We start from the raw sequence: 15374 nt of genomic DNA, 5'->3' as shown, positions 1-15374 counted from the left end.
AGTAGGGATAATAAGATATTTACAAATATTACTTGACCTTTGCTTTCACTTTTTTGTGTGCTAATTATGATATGGGAAATTTATAAAAAATTGTTTGAAAATATCACTGTTTATTCATTCAAAAAATAATATCTTGATTTATTAAATGAAAATCTAGATAGTTAGTATTTTTTTGGATTGTATTAATTTTTTAGATTTTATTGTTTACGAGAATCTAACTATCTCTCCCAGATGCATATTTCTCATTTTAAAATATTAAATTTTGGTAAATTACTGTAACTAATAATAACATCTCTCAGTATATGGCAATTTTAGAAATAATTAGATATTTACGCATATTAATTATTGTAAGATATATATTTTAATAAATAACTTTAAATGGTAACATGAATATATCCATTAATCATTTTCTAAACTGTTCAAAAGAACTAAGAAATTTAATTAATTTAGGATGTTACTTTTATCAACCACGTTGATAGTTGTTTTTCAGAATTACCCTAAATTTGGGTAACTTCTTTCCACCTAATTAATGTATTTTTTTTCATTTTTTTTTGAATACTTAACAAAAATTCTTGTAAGAAAATTTGTATCATCAACCACTTTTTTTTTTATATTGATGTTTTCTATTTCTTTTCTCCTTATTTTCCTTTTTACATTTATGGAATATTCAAACTATGAAATATTTCAAAACGTGCGATATGAATACAGAGGTACATTTTTTAAAGTTTTTATGAGTATTTTTAATGATTTTTACCTGCTTCTTTCCATTAGCTCTCTTTTCCTCTATATCAATTGAAAAATATCTCCACACCCATTCAATTCGTTTGCAATTTTCTTTAAGTTTGTAAATATATTAAACTTGAACATGATTGTTGGAAAACTTTTTAACTAATTTATATTTTGAATTATTTGTGATTTATAATGTGTTATTATACAAGTAAATATGGATTTTAATTTTTATTAGTGGGCCACGAAATTTCTCAAATCTAATTATAACTTCATTTTTCTCTTGTCGCTAATAACTACAAATGTGATAAATGTAGCTTTTTAAAATATCATGCTAAAAATATAAAATATTTTGAATCTTTTTTAGTACAGTTAATAATTTTTTTCCTAAAATACCACCAATTAAATGGTTTAATTAATTTTATTTTCTAATAAGAGTAAACAAAAAAGTGTGTAATTTTAAAGTAATTAACTAATTCATTCAAAATATAATTTGATCAAAAGTTGAATGTGGGTAGCATCCCACAAAAGAATTATATCCCTTTTTCAAAAAGTAAAAGGAATACAAATGAAAAATAAAATTTTTTATAGTTTAAATAAATTTTTTTAAATAAAAAAATCACTTAATATATTAATAATTAAATAATTGTCTTTAATTTAGATTATACTTCTGTAAAAAGATTTTCTTTTTGGCCAAGTAAAGATTAAACTATTTAAGTTATAAATATAAAATTATATCAAATATAGGCGGTCCAACCTTGAGATTATATCAAGGAAAAATGATAATAAAATCTTTCTGAAATATAAAAATAACAATTTGATCCTTCAAAATGTCATAATTTCTCTGAAGTCTTTAGAGACTTTTCTATCATTAATAAATTTATATAAATTACTAAATTACTCTTATTGAAAATAAATGATTGACAATTTTTCTTTGTATATTTACCATAATGAACAGCAAATAAGGAATTTAACATGCAAAGTTGTGATTCGTTGTTGTATTATTATAAATTTAAGAAGAAAAGTTGCGAATATAAGAAGAAAAGTTGTGAATTATTTATTTTCAACAAAGGTAATTTGATAATTTATATAAATTTATTAATGATAAAAAAGTCTCTAAAGATTTAAAGGGAATTATCACATTTAAAAGACTAAATTATTATTTATATATTTTAGAGAAATTTATCATTTTTTATTACCGTCCAATCTTGATCTCAATTCTCAACTGTCCAAATTTGGTACTATTCAACATTTGAGTAAGGAAACAGTCACGGATTAATGGTGACCCTAACATAAAAGTGTGTTTATTTTTGGACCATAAAACAAGTGCCGAATTAACTAGATCACTCACTTCAGGCTCTGTTTTGCATTAAATGTTATTATTTTTTCATAGGTACGTAAGCTAAGATGACCCACGTCTGAGAATATTGGCCCAACCTAACTTTTGATGGGCCATAGATCACTGTAATGAAAATAATGTTTTATCCGTGAAAATAACAGAACCTACATCTGTTTGTTTATCGTTCAATAAGTTCAAAATATTCAATAATCAAACAAATAAATAACATTTTTAGTTGAGAAATGAAAATTCACATGGATACTATCATTCAATAAATCAATTGCATTTTTATAGCAGATGTAAATAGTGTTCTTTTTCCAATTCTACAACCCTACTGTCACGGGCTAGAGTCATTCAATAAATTAATTATTGTTTGTAATTTTAATTCAATTGTAATTCAGTTCTTATAATTTTAATTTATTTATAATTTAATATAGAGATTAATTTTTTAAATTGTTAAAATTATAAGAGTTAAGTTTAAGAGTCAAAGTTAAGAACTGAATTACAATTGAGTCAAATTATAAAAATCAAGTTATAATAAATCAAAATTCAAAATATTTAATTATAATTAAATTAAAATTATAAAGATCAAATAAGTAATTTCTTTCTATAATTTTCATCTTCCAACGAGAACAATTTCCGCATGAGATGCTTTTGGAATTAGTTCAAACACGGAAACAAATGTTAGGCTTAACAATTGGAAATCAATTATATGAAAATTAGCATTGCCATAGCCAAGCCCCCAGTCCTCTAGCAAGAAATTAATCAAGATCTTAACTAATTCCAATGCATTATTATTAAACTGAATTCGATCACTAAACATTGGTGAAACAAAATTGAAAACCACTGGCTCGGAGGTTGTCCATACTGAAGGATTAGAATCTGCACAAAGCATTTGGCGGTAAAGATTGTGGACGAGCTGTTATCTTTTTGCAAGCACAATCGGTTGCCCTGTGCATCCACGATAGCCCAGTGCATTCCAGACTCTGTTATAGCTTTCCATGAAGTTTGGTTCGTATTGAAGCAATCTGTTGTGAGCTCCACTGGTTGTCCTTCCCCATTCGCCTTCAAACACTTCACTTCACTTTCGTCCATTCAACAATTTGATCTGTGTTCCTCCAGACTCCACCCGCTCACCCCGTTACATTCATGCACTTCCACTTGATCATCATGCTTTCCTCTCTTTCACGCATAGACCAGTTTGTGGATGATACATATGCTTGACATGTCTACTACCTTCGAGCTTGGATCTTTGCCCAAAAAAAAAAACAACAACATGTTGGTAACAAATTAAACTAAATAAGAATAATTAGCTTCGCTTCAAGTCGAAGTTATGTGTATACGAACACACACACACACCTTGGAGTGTTTTGAGTACTAGCTGGAATCTGTGAGGAAACTCGGGGTAACTGAGTTTTTGCCACTGGAAGTCCAACATACCATAGGACTCTCCTTGGTTGACGTGGCCTTCTCTCAAATAATAACTGCCTTGGAATCCCCACCAACCCCAACCCAAGTCATTGGTAGCAAGGTACGCTAAATATACAAGTCAACCATCGTTCATCAGGTTCCGTTCTTGGTGACAATGGAATCCCATATTCAGTCATCAAAAAGGAGCTGGATTGGAGCCTGTGGTGAGGAACCCAGCATGGGAATTTAACTCATTATTAACTTTCCCGCAAAGATAGTTTGCCGATTGCTTCCTCCAGTCCTTGTGCTCTCCAGACATGGTGTAAGCATGTACCTCATACGCTAACTTATCTTTAAACGTAATGTTCATAGGCCTGTCCCTCAAAAAGCTCAGATCGTTGTCATTGTACAGACCCGAAATAAGGACACCACATTTGGATTCTCTCGGTGAACTGTTTGTGCTCCTAGGGTCATATTCACATACCAGGCGTCAATGTTTTGGAGTGGACCACGTAGCTCATTTCGCAAAGCTCATTGCCACCACCTAAATTTACAAAATCTACACGATTTAGGAATATTCATGATTGATTCATGATGCGTATAGACGTACGCACCACTGCACACAAAACACATAGGGATTAATTAATAACTCACATTGGATTTTCCCTTTAATAACTGAGCTGCCATGGAAAGTCCTTGAAGCCATTCTTTGGTATCAAAATTCTTATCCCCGAAGAAAGCATTACCGTCATCGGGAGCACAACACCACTTGGGCTCACTGATGTGGTTATCAGAAATGATCATTATGTTTTGAGCAGCAAGTTGATCCACCACATAAGCATAGGCTTGAATGTGCGTCATAGGGAGGACAATACGGTTGTGCTTGGTGATGCCGGCTTTAGCGTCAACCAAACCCAGAGAATCAAGTGTTTGCTGAACAGTGTGGTTGGAGTAGCGAGTGAACATGAAGGTGGACCACGTGAGACGCACGCAATTCAACCCAAATGGTGGAATTGAAATATAATGTGCCTTAGGGATTGCTTGTCCAGCCCTTCTGCCAGCATCACGCTCATGTGAGATGGCCAATTCGCACACAGTAACTTCACGCGTTGTCCTGTGCGAGAATCCACGATCCATCTATTGCTTGTAGAGAGTGGAAGGCAATGTATTTGGGAGACAAACAGAGCAAATAGAGCGATTGAAAGGAGAAGCATCAATTGCGAGTGATTTCTCATCCTCGAGTTATACTCAATAATATCTCTTTCCACCCCTTTTTATATTTTATTTTTGGGTGATTTCCCATTAAGCATCAGTTTGTAATGATGATATATATGTACATTTTAAGGTTGAGCTGGAAGCCCAGAATTAGGAAAAAAACATCCAAGCTGAAGGGGAACATAATGTGAGAATAAATGGAAATTAAGGAAAGAGAAAAGCTAACTCACCAAAGAGGGAAAACAGCCATTGGAAATAATGATCATTTATCCAATAGTTTTAATAAATTAGCCAGAATGGATAAGAGTCTAGTCATCAAGCAATGACTAATTAAGGGGGGAAAATTGCCAGATTTTGTATAGAATTTGATTCTTTATTAAGTTTTTGGATGTTCTGGCAAAAAATAAATTTTTGGATGCTTATGAGACAATAAATTCCAGGAATAGCCATTGGAAATAATGATCATTTATCCAATAGTTTTAATAAATTAGCCAGAATGGATAAGAGTCTAGTCATCAGCAATGACTATTAAGGGGGGGGAAAATTGCCAGATTTTGTATAGAATTTGATTCTTTAATTAAGTTTTTGGATGTTCTGGCAAAAAATAAATTTTTGGATGCTTATGAGACAATAAATTCCAGGAATTTTATATTATAACCTTTTTTTCTATTGCTCTTTCTTAATTGGTGCCTTTTTGTTTCCTTTCCTCTCTCCCTAACAGCCCTATTCTGAATTAAGTGAATTTTCCATGTATATATTAATTATAGTATGGAAATCAATGCCAACTCACCAGATTGAATCGATAATAAATTATTAAAGTAATATATAATCAATTTAATAAAATATTTTGTTTATTATTAATTTAGTCACAATTTAATTATGATTTTAATTATTAACATTTGAACCATAATACCTTTATCGATTCAAAAACTAGTAATAGTTTTTAATTCCTTGGTGTTAATGAAGTGTATGGATTTGACTACTTTCTCGTACACTGGTGCACATAAATAACGAAAAACAATAAAAAAAAATGTAACCGAATCAGGAAAAATGACAAAAGAGCAACAAACATTCATTTAAATATTTAATTTTGATTCGGTTACCTTTTTATTTTCTCATACCTTTCATGTATTAATACCTTGAGAGTTAAGATTTCAAATTTAAATGCTTGTACTAATAATATGCTGAAGTTATTTACATTTACAAATTGACATCTGAGTTCACATACACACGTACATAAAAGAACAAGTAAATTCTAAAGTTTTTTTTAAAAAAAAGTTAAAATATATAAAACTTTCTGAACTTTAAAATAGTTACATATGACCCTCTTCACCTTTAAATCTTTAAAATTAACTTTCATAGCCTTTAATTTTATTTTTCAAAGCCCTTACTATTAATTATATTATTTTTCATAAGGGTAAAAATGTCATTTAACTAAAACATGCTATTAAACAAGACATTATATTGTAGAACTATGGTTAATCAATTTTTATATTTTTTGGATAGTTGAGGCATTGATAGCTAAAAAAAATTGTTATTATCACCATCTAAAATTTTAAACATTTACTTTTGTATTAGTTTTATCCATTTTGTTGTTATTAATGGTGCATATTTTCTTAGATATAGTAAAGGACAAATTAATCTAACTTAGTAATATTTAAACTTTTAAATATTTTAGCCATGTGCATTACATTAATCTAATCTGAAAATATAAATAAAAATTTATCATTTAAAATAATAAAACTATGTATCATTGATAACAAAAAAAAACCATGGATAAAAATAATATAAACCTAAATATTTAAAATTTATATAATAATAATAATAAGATTTCTTGGGCTATCAATGCCTCAACTGTTTTTAAAATATAAGAATTTGATTATAAATAGTTCTACAATATAATATTTTTTATTTAACACTATTTTTTAGTTAAATGATATTTCAACCCTTACGAAAAAATATTTTTTAGTTAAATGATATTTCAACCCTTATGAAAAAATAATATAATTGATAGATAGGGGTTTTGAAACATAAAATTAAAGATTAAGGGGATTAATTTTAAACTTCTAAAGATGAGGAAAGTTATATATAACTACTTCAAAGTTTAAGAAGGTTTATTTTAGCCTTAAAAAATTTCATAATATTACTATTTGGTTTCAAAAATTACATTGGCTTGAATCATAACATTTGGATATCTAATGGTGATGCAGGCCCCCACAGAAAAAATAAGATATATAATGGTGAAAATTTTAGAATGTCAAATTTATTATTTATGTTAGACAAAACAATTGGGGCTGATGTATCAATCTGCTAATTTTTGTTGATATGAATTTTTCCCAATATATCGTCAACGTGGCTTAATTATAATGTTTTCAAGCTAGATTTCATTCCTTCTATTTAGGGATAATGAAATTTATAATCCCTCAAGATAATTTTTATAACAGCAACTTAGATTCATAGCCCTGTTTAAAAAAAACTTAAATTCATATATCAATTAAATCTACTTAAACTCCACCACACCTGTTGCACATATATGATACGTGAATCAGATACGATATCTATATACTCGATACATCAATACTTCTATTTTTAAAAAATACAGTATACAATACGTATCCAAACCTGCATTATGTATTTATAAAAAAAATGCATAAAAAGACATTAAAATATAAGGGTTAAATGGCAATATGGACCTTCAATTATATATCCATGAATGATTTGAATTCTGTACTCATATTTGGTATATTTTAATCCTAAATAATTAAGCCTGTTGAGACAAACCAATTCTTATTATTAATTTAAGCCAACGTTCATTTTATAAGACCCAAAATTTCTCTCCCCCCCTCTCTTTGTCTTCTTCTTTGCTTGTTTCATCCTCCTTTCCTCTTCCCATTCGTCCCTCTTCCTCCTCCTCCTCCTCCTCCTCTTCCCTTTCTTTCAAATCCCATATGGCTCCTTTTGCTTTTGCCACTTCTGTTGCCCTTCCTCTTCTTCCCTCTCCTTTTATGCTCTAGAAAAAGAAATGGTCTTTGGTCGAGTTCTGTGAAGCAAGACAAGTTCTTGTGTGCCAATTTAGGAGACGGAAGACCAACTTTGGTAGGGAAGAGGATGGCAACCCAATGGCCAAACCACAGCCTCTATTACGTCTTTCGAGCACAAGGTCTCAAGATCCAGATCTGTTGGGTGTGGCAACAGAAGCTTCTCCTGTGACTTCTTCAAGAGTATCAACCAGATTGCACTATTCGAAGGATTTGTAATTTTGTTAGTCCTTCCCCATAAGTATGGCATATTTTTTAGACATGGATATTCCATGTTTTGTATGCCTTACTTTATAGTTTGCCTTTTTTATCCTCTAGACCAAAAGGAGTTGGCCCCTACCTTGGTTCCCATTGATTTTAGCGTACTTATTCCATCCAAGGTTGAGGTTGAAAGGTTTGCAAGGGATTATACTCCTCCACAATATTTGACTTTGCCAAAGTGAGAGAAGAGGGATGGGGAGAGAGGGGGGAGAGAGGCAAAGGGATGGAGGGAGAGAATTTTTGGGCCCTACATAATAAACATTGGCTTAAAGTAAATGATAGCGGTTAGATTGTCTCAAATTTAATTGTTTAGATTTCAAAATACACTAAATACAAGTTTGGGTTCAAATCACTCTTAGGCCTCTAATTTATGGTCCATAAATAAAATAGAGTACTTTATAGCAATACTAAATAAAACATAATCATTAATTATACTTTTATTCTATTTATACCTAATTACTTACCATCCAATCCTTACTGATAGGTCTTTACTATGATTTACAAGCTAAAAGATTACATTTCTACTTATAATTAAAAAATATAATCTTATACTTTTATTATCTCTGAAAACTTATTTTCTAGATGTATTAGGAATAAAAAGGTTAATATCGCAATATTTAACAAAATTAAGTTTATTAAAACTAACCTTAAAGTATTAGCTTTGAAGTATCGGCTCACAATTGAGAAGTATTAGATACCTATTGAAAATTAAAATTTTTAAATTAATAGATTATATTATAATACTTTATGTAAAATCTCCTAATTATTCTACAAACTTAATCATATTAAATACAATTTACCATGATAATTAGGGAATGACTTATCCCTAAGTAACTGTCCATGGAAAATTCTTTAAATACAAGTATTAAAAGAACTAATCATAGTATAAAGGAAAAGATTTGATTCAAAAGTCCGCTGTGACTAATTAAAATTGAACTTATTCAAATTATGCACCAAATGATCCCTAGCATGGTAGAATAGCTTTAATCAAGTAACTTTACCTCTTAAAATAAAAGAGATTAAAACTCCTTTGCTAATAAAATGTTGGGTTAAGGGTTATTTTTATCCTTGAATTGTACATAAAAGGTTATAAATGACCTAAAACTCAAATATGGGCTAATTCTGTTTCTCAACTTTAATAATTTCCTGCCTTATCACCCTATCATTTTTTTATCGTTAGTTGATCATTACCAGGCCCTACATTATATTTTAATATTTTTATTATAATATATTTTAATTGAGAGGCAAAATGATCCTTCGAATGGAAGTTAAGGGGCCAAAATTACCTTTAACTTGATAAAAAATATTAAAAAATAGTGGGATCTATTGATGACTAATGGACGTTAAGTGTTTTTAATGTTGGGGTAATGATGGAAGAAATTTTTAAAGTCAAGGGACAAAATTGTCCCATAATTGAGTTTAGAATTATTATGACCTTTCTATATAGTTTAGGAACAAAATGACCAAAGCTCTAAAATATTCTTTAATAAAAACACTTAGTCAATGGGATCATAAGTTTCAATATGACTAAACCTTTTTCAATCAAGATAATAATTAAATATCAAACTTCATAACTATTTGAAAGCAATAGATACCAACTAACTAGAAATCTTTGAAAAACATAATTAAAAGTTAAACTTTAACAAACATAGTTGTCTACTGCAACTAAGAAAGGATGAGCCATGGCCAACAATATTCTATGACATGCACTGTCACATAGGTAATATTTGCCACAATGCATTGCATAGTTCATACAGACACTTGTTGTCAAATTACAGATTCAAGGGCTGAACATTCAACACGTCCTAATCTCCATCCGACATCTAATTGAAGTGATCTTAATATCCATAAGAAGCTTATTCAAACAGCTAGCTAATGGAATTGATTTCATTTTCAAATTAGATCATATCACAAAATTAGACACTCGGAATCAAAATAATAACATTTTCACATTTTTAACCCCGCAAGGTGTTACAACCCAACCAAAGTGCCAAAAGCTTAGGATAACTTATACAATGCATCACATTAATCACATTCAACATGGAACACATCCATTCATGTACCCATAATCTAACGAGCCCGGACACAATTTACCTTAGCAAATCATAGGCCTTGAACATAACAACTGTAAGTAATATGCATTTGATGTAAGTATGATTAAACTCAATCTAGTAGGCAATATCATATTAAACTACATATATATAAACTTAAATGTTAAATAAGGCATTACAATAGGATTCACATCTCAAGCCTCAAATCTTCCCCTTTTACTAAAGCTAATGCTTGTAAAATATTAGATGAAGAGTGAATACAAACACTTAATAACTAAGGTATATCTGATATATACAAATGTAGACTAACCAATCATAGCAATACAAGCGACGTAGTTTGAAACATATTTATAATCATAATAGTCAACAAACAACCGCATTCACAATATTAGTAACCATATGTCTAGAAGAAATAACACATATAATGTTACAATAATAACAACCATATGACTATGAGATGACATAACATGCAAAGGCCATAGTAACAACATCCATGTGACCATGAAGATGACATGTATGATCAACTCCATATTTATCTCCTTCTTCTAATATCTCCAACTTCATGGAATATATAATCAAAGGGTTTATCCATATGAATAGACAACCCAAGCTTTCCAATTATGAAGAGCCGCTCAGCTAATGATACTACACTTACTCTTGGATGACATTTTTTCTACATCATATACTATGGGGTGTGATGTCCCTAAGCTAGCCTTCTCATTGAACAAATGAAAACTAATTGCGTTCGAGTCCCTCAATAAATCATTGGATAATCCCTCATAGAAAAGTGGGACAATAATTAATTAGCATGCCATCAAGCTCTAATGGTGACCTTATCATGTGAATTTAATTCTCTAATCCTCTCCCTAGACGAACTTCAACCTTATATGATTATGCAATACAACACATGCTTACTCATAGCATGCACATTCTCAATCATCATATATTTTGTATGCAAATCTCAATCATCATGTGCATAGCATACAATTTCTCAAATTATCAACTCATCACTTCTTAAGCATATACACTTTCTTAAGGTAATTTATCAAATTATAATAATAACTTAAAGATTTCATTTAGCACCTCAACATCATCACACTTCACGTTTCTCTTACATTTTCTCATAACCATGCTCAACATTACATTAGTCATATTATCACACAATTAAATTCATTTTTTTCAATAACCACTTAAACCGTCAATTTCATGGCACACTTGCGTTTTGCATATATTTCAAAAGCATATTCACATATTTTAAAACAAATCATAGACATATATAATTAACTGAACAAGTAAAAGTGTAAATTAGATTTTCTCTAATTATCTTAAACTTTTAAGGGATCAAAGGTTATCCCTCACTAAACTTGCTTCTCAATCTTACAATCAAGCTCAAATGTGCGCCATATGATTAATCTATAATTCATAACAATAATCATCACTAATAATCAATAAACATACCACTTTCAACTCTCAATTACACACTTTAAATACCAAAATTGTAACACGCATATGCTAACTCAAATCCAACGAGTTATTAGCTCTTAACTCCATTAAATTTGCAACAACTTAAATGATGACAATTTATAATACTCTACATCTAAATTTTTTCATTAAAGAGTCTCGAGTTTGCCTAAACCAAATAAATTTTGATCCAATGACCAAACCCCCAATACTCATTATTCTAAGAGCAAAAATGAACTACCAACAACTCCATTCTACCCATTTAATTCAACCATGGTTAGACAAAGCTCAAAAATTCCACCAAGAATTGAAATCATGAGAGGAATTATAAACCTTAACCTCAAAGGTAGCTAGTATGAAAGAAAAGAATGGGAAGACTACCTTAAGTGATTCGTAGTCCAAAAATGTCCTAAATCATCAAGTAGAGCTCCACCATCTCCTTTGACTTCCTTCTCTATTTCTCTATTCTTTTTTCATTTTTCGTGCATTTAAAATGCTATTGTGATGTTAATTCCATATACAATCATGCATGTCTAAAAACACAACCATTTGAGGTTGTAGCCAATAATAGGATTTGCGCTTGCCATTCAAAATTGTGGATGATTTTGTCTAGTGTAAAACATAATTGTAGACAGTTTTGATTAGAGAGCATGCTTTACTCCAGGGGTGCTTAGCCGTGACCAATCATCACTAACAAAGGAGTCAATTGCGGATGGTTTTGATCAAAAATTCCATTCCTTCCTCAAAACTAAATTTGAAGCCCCAATCTCACACTACAATATTCCTCATTATTTTTTACTTTAATGTTCTTAATAGAAATTTTAGGATGTTACACTTTACTAATATGTAATGAAGAAGTATAGGTAACGAATACAATGCATGAGATCATTTGAAATATCAGTACTTTTTATAGCACCAGACACACCGCATCTAAACATCAAGTGACTAATTTACCTTAAAACTTTTAACTTTTGCCAAATATATCATTGATTTTTCTGTAATATTTTGATGTGTTCAAACTTTAAGTCCCTAAATATTTAAATTATTTAATTTTCTTAAAATATGCATTAGTTCACATGCTTACTCTTTCTTGGGTCGTTTTACATAAAAGATATTCAAAATTTACTTGTATATATATTTGAATTATGTTCATATTCAATAGTAGGACTTTTATGAGTAAGAAAAACATAAATGTGCATATGTGATAAGTTCCAATGATTAATAGGATTTAAATATCAAATTAAATTAAATTAAAAGGAATAATTAAATAAAAGGGTAAATGAAGGCTTGCAGCTCTCTTTCCCATCTTCTAGCTAGCCATAACTGCGGTCAAGTAAAGAGAAGAGGATCTAAGGATTAAGCAGTGGCAAGTGGAGGAATAGAGTTGGTTTAGCATGAGGGACTACGTTCATGCTCTGGAGGAGGAGGATAGATTTGTTGTTGGCCATTGATGGCGGAATCTGGCAACAGTTAAACAGGAAGGCGATTAGAACATGGAGGAGGGAGTGCATTAAATGGTCAAATGAAATTCAAGTGGCAAGCTACATAAGTTGACATCAGTATTATCAAAGTCAGTGTTGACAAGCTTGTTATCAGTGACAATGAACCCCTTGCCGAAAATGTCAAGCGAATCAATGTCATCAATGTCCATGACCATCGTCGATCCTTGCTCATCCGTCTCTCCGAACAAATCCATTGGGATCGGTCTTATCAAACGACTTTCTCGCCTATTCTCGAAGATTACTCTGCCTTCAAACATGCCTATCAACTGCACTTCCGTTGATTGAAATAAAGAAGCCCGAGATATATAGATATATATATATATTATATATATAGTACTAAATCAACGGTCACATGAAGATAGATGGGCCCACATGAATGTCCCGTTAGTGAAAAATAAATGAAAGATGGTAGATGCTTCATTTTTTATGTAGTTTTAATTATTTATTCTATACTATCACATGATATAGGCTGCCTAATAGTTTTCAGAAAATAATTAATGATTAAATTTGAACATTTATCCATAAATGAATACTCAAAATGGTCTGGGTCAAAAACATGGAAAGCGGAGCTTATAGCAAAAAAAGTTAAAAGAAAAATAGAGACAGATTTAGTAGTGGTTTAAAAATTGAATATAGCAACAATTTTTATTTACTGCACTACGCCGCTACCTTTTTCTTTTGAGTATATCTTATCTTCAAGTCTTGGTTATCTCAACTATACTCCTAACCCATATATATATATATATATATAATCTCTGCCTATATATATAAGAGGTTTTAAATTTTTTTATCTTAAATATAAAAAGTTGTTATTATATTTTTTAATAAATGAATTATTATACTTTTATTAATTAAAAAAAGAAAAAGATAAATATTTTTATTAATTTATTTTGAAAAAAAATTTATTTTTATTTATAATTAAAAATAAATTTTAAATGTTGTTGTGCTTTTAACTAAATAATTAATTTTTAATTAAAAATATTTTATATATAACGAAGTCAGTTGCTGTTAACTGTTATAGAGAAGTAATTAATGTAGCTCCACAATTTACTCTAGTTACGAGGTGTGAGAAAAAGGAGCAGCAGTGAAAACCGAATAGATTCATCGCAGAATTCTAATCCTTCCAACTGCAATTAAAAACTTGGGACATTGTAATTAATAGTCCATCTCAGCCATGGCAAACATAAATTTAAATTTAGCCGAAACATATTCATTCTAACCTTAAAGAATTTTTTTTCTCCATATTTAAAACATATTACGTCAATACAAGTATAGTCTCCATTTAAAAAAATGCAAAAAATAAATTCAAAATATCTTTTACAACATGAAAAATCCAATTGTTGAATTAGTAAGGAATATAGTTATAGCCAAATAATATTTTAAATCACTTGGTTGAAATATTCAATCAATAAATATATTAATTATAGATTTTATTTTAATGTTAGCGCAGACTAATTAATTTTTTAAAATATGATATAATAGTATAAATTTTATACAATTGGTTCATAAATCACGTATTGATATTAACAAAAATTGTTTCATTTAAAATATAAAAAGTTGAAAAAAAATTTATTATACTATTATATCATATTTTAAAAAATTAAGTAGTCTGATTTATATTATATTATCATACAATTGGTTCTAAATTTTTATTTTAGATTGATTTATGTGTTTTGAAAATATCAAAAATTTAATAAAAAAATTATTTCAACACTTTAGGTTGGAAAACCCATTTCAACTCTTATAATTAAAAAAAATACATATACACGACACACGTTGATTATTTTTTCTTCTTCATTACTTTATACTATATTTCAAAGTTTTTAGAGTCCCAGACTACAATCTATAAGTTAGGGGCTCGGTTTCAATGCTCATCTAAGATGAGTACCGTGGTGCTCAGCAGTTTTTTTTTTTTCTTTTGCCTTTTTTAAACCTCAAATTTATTCTAATAATAAATTATTATTATAAAAATTATTATTTTAATATTTAATAAACTAAATATTAATATGTTAAAATTGAATCAATAATTTAAATAAAAAATTTTGGTCTGAACATTGAGAACTGTATTTAAAAAAATAAAAATGATCTGAATAATTTAAAATAGGAGTTGAGTATAGCAAAATGAACCATTTTCTTACACCGTAATAAATTAATGTTTGAATTTTTATTAAGAGAAGTACCTATATTTAATACCTGACTATACCTGAATGATATTATTTCTCATAGATAAACAACTGTGCAAAATCAATAAAATAAAAAATATTTTTATTTATAATTTTAATTTTTTCAATACAGTTTTAAATTGTTCAGACCAAAATTTATATATGAATTGTTCAAATTAAATTTTAATGAGTTAATCTGTTGATATTTA

General features: G+C 29.3%; 1 pseudogene; it reads right to left on the bottom strand.

Annotated features, from left to right (window-relative positions):
* Positions 1–3671: 3671 nt before the first annotated feature.
* Positions 3672–4710, bottom strand: LOC129301726 (glycosyl hydrolase 5 family protein-like; annotated as a pseudogene).
* Positions 4711–15374: the final 10664 nt, after the last annotated feature.

Source organism: Prosopis cineraria, unplaced genomic scaffold, assembly GCF_029017545.1.
Source record: "Prosopis cineraria cultivar Desert tree isolate PC_DT_omini unplaced genomic scaffold, ASM2901754v1 PC1, whole genome shotgun sequence".
Classification (NCBI taxonomy): Eukaryota; Viridiplantae; Streptophyta; class Magnoliopsida; order Fabales; family Fabaceae; genus Prosopis; species Prosopis cineraria.
Note: the sequence above shows the minus strand (reverse complement) of the source record. Positions and strands in the feature narration are given on the sequence as shown.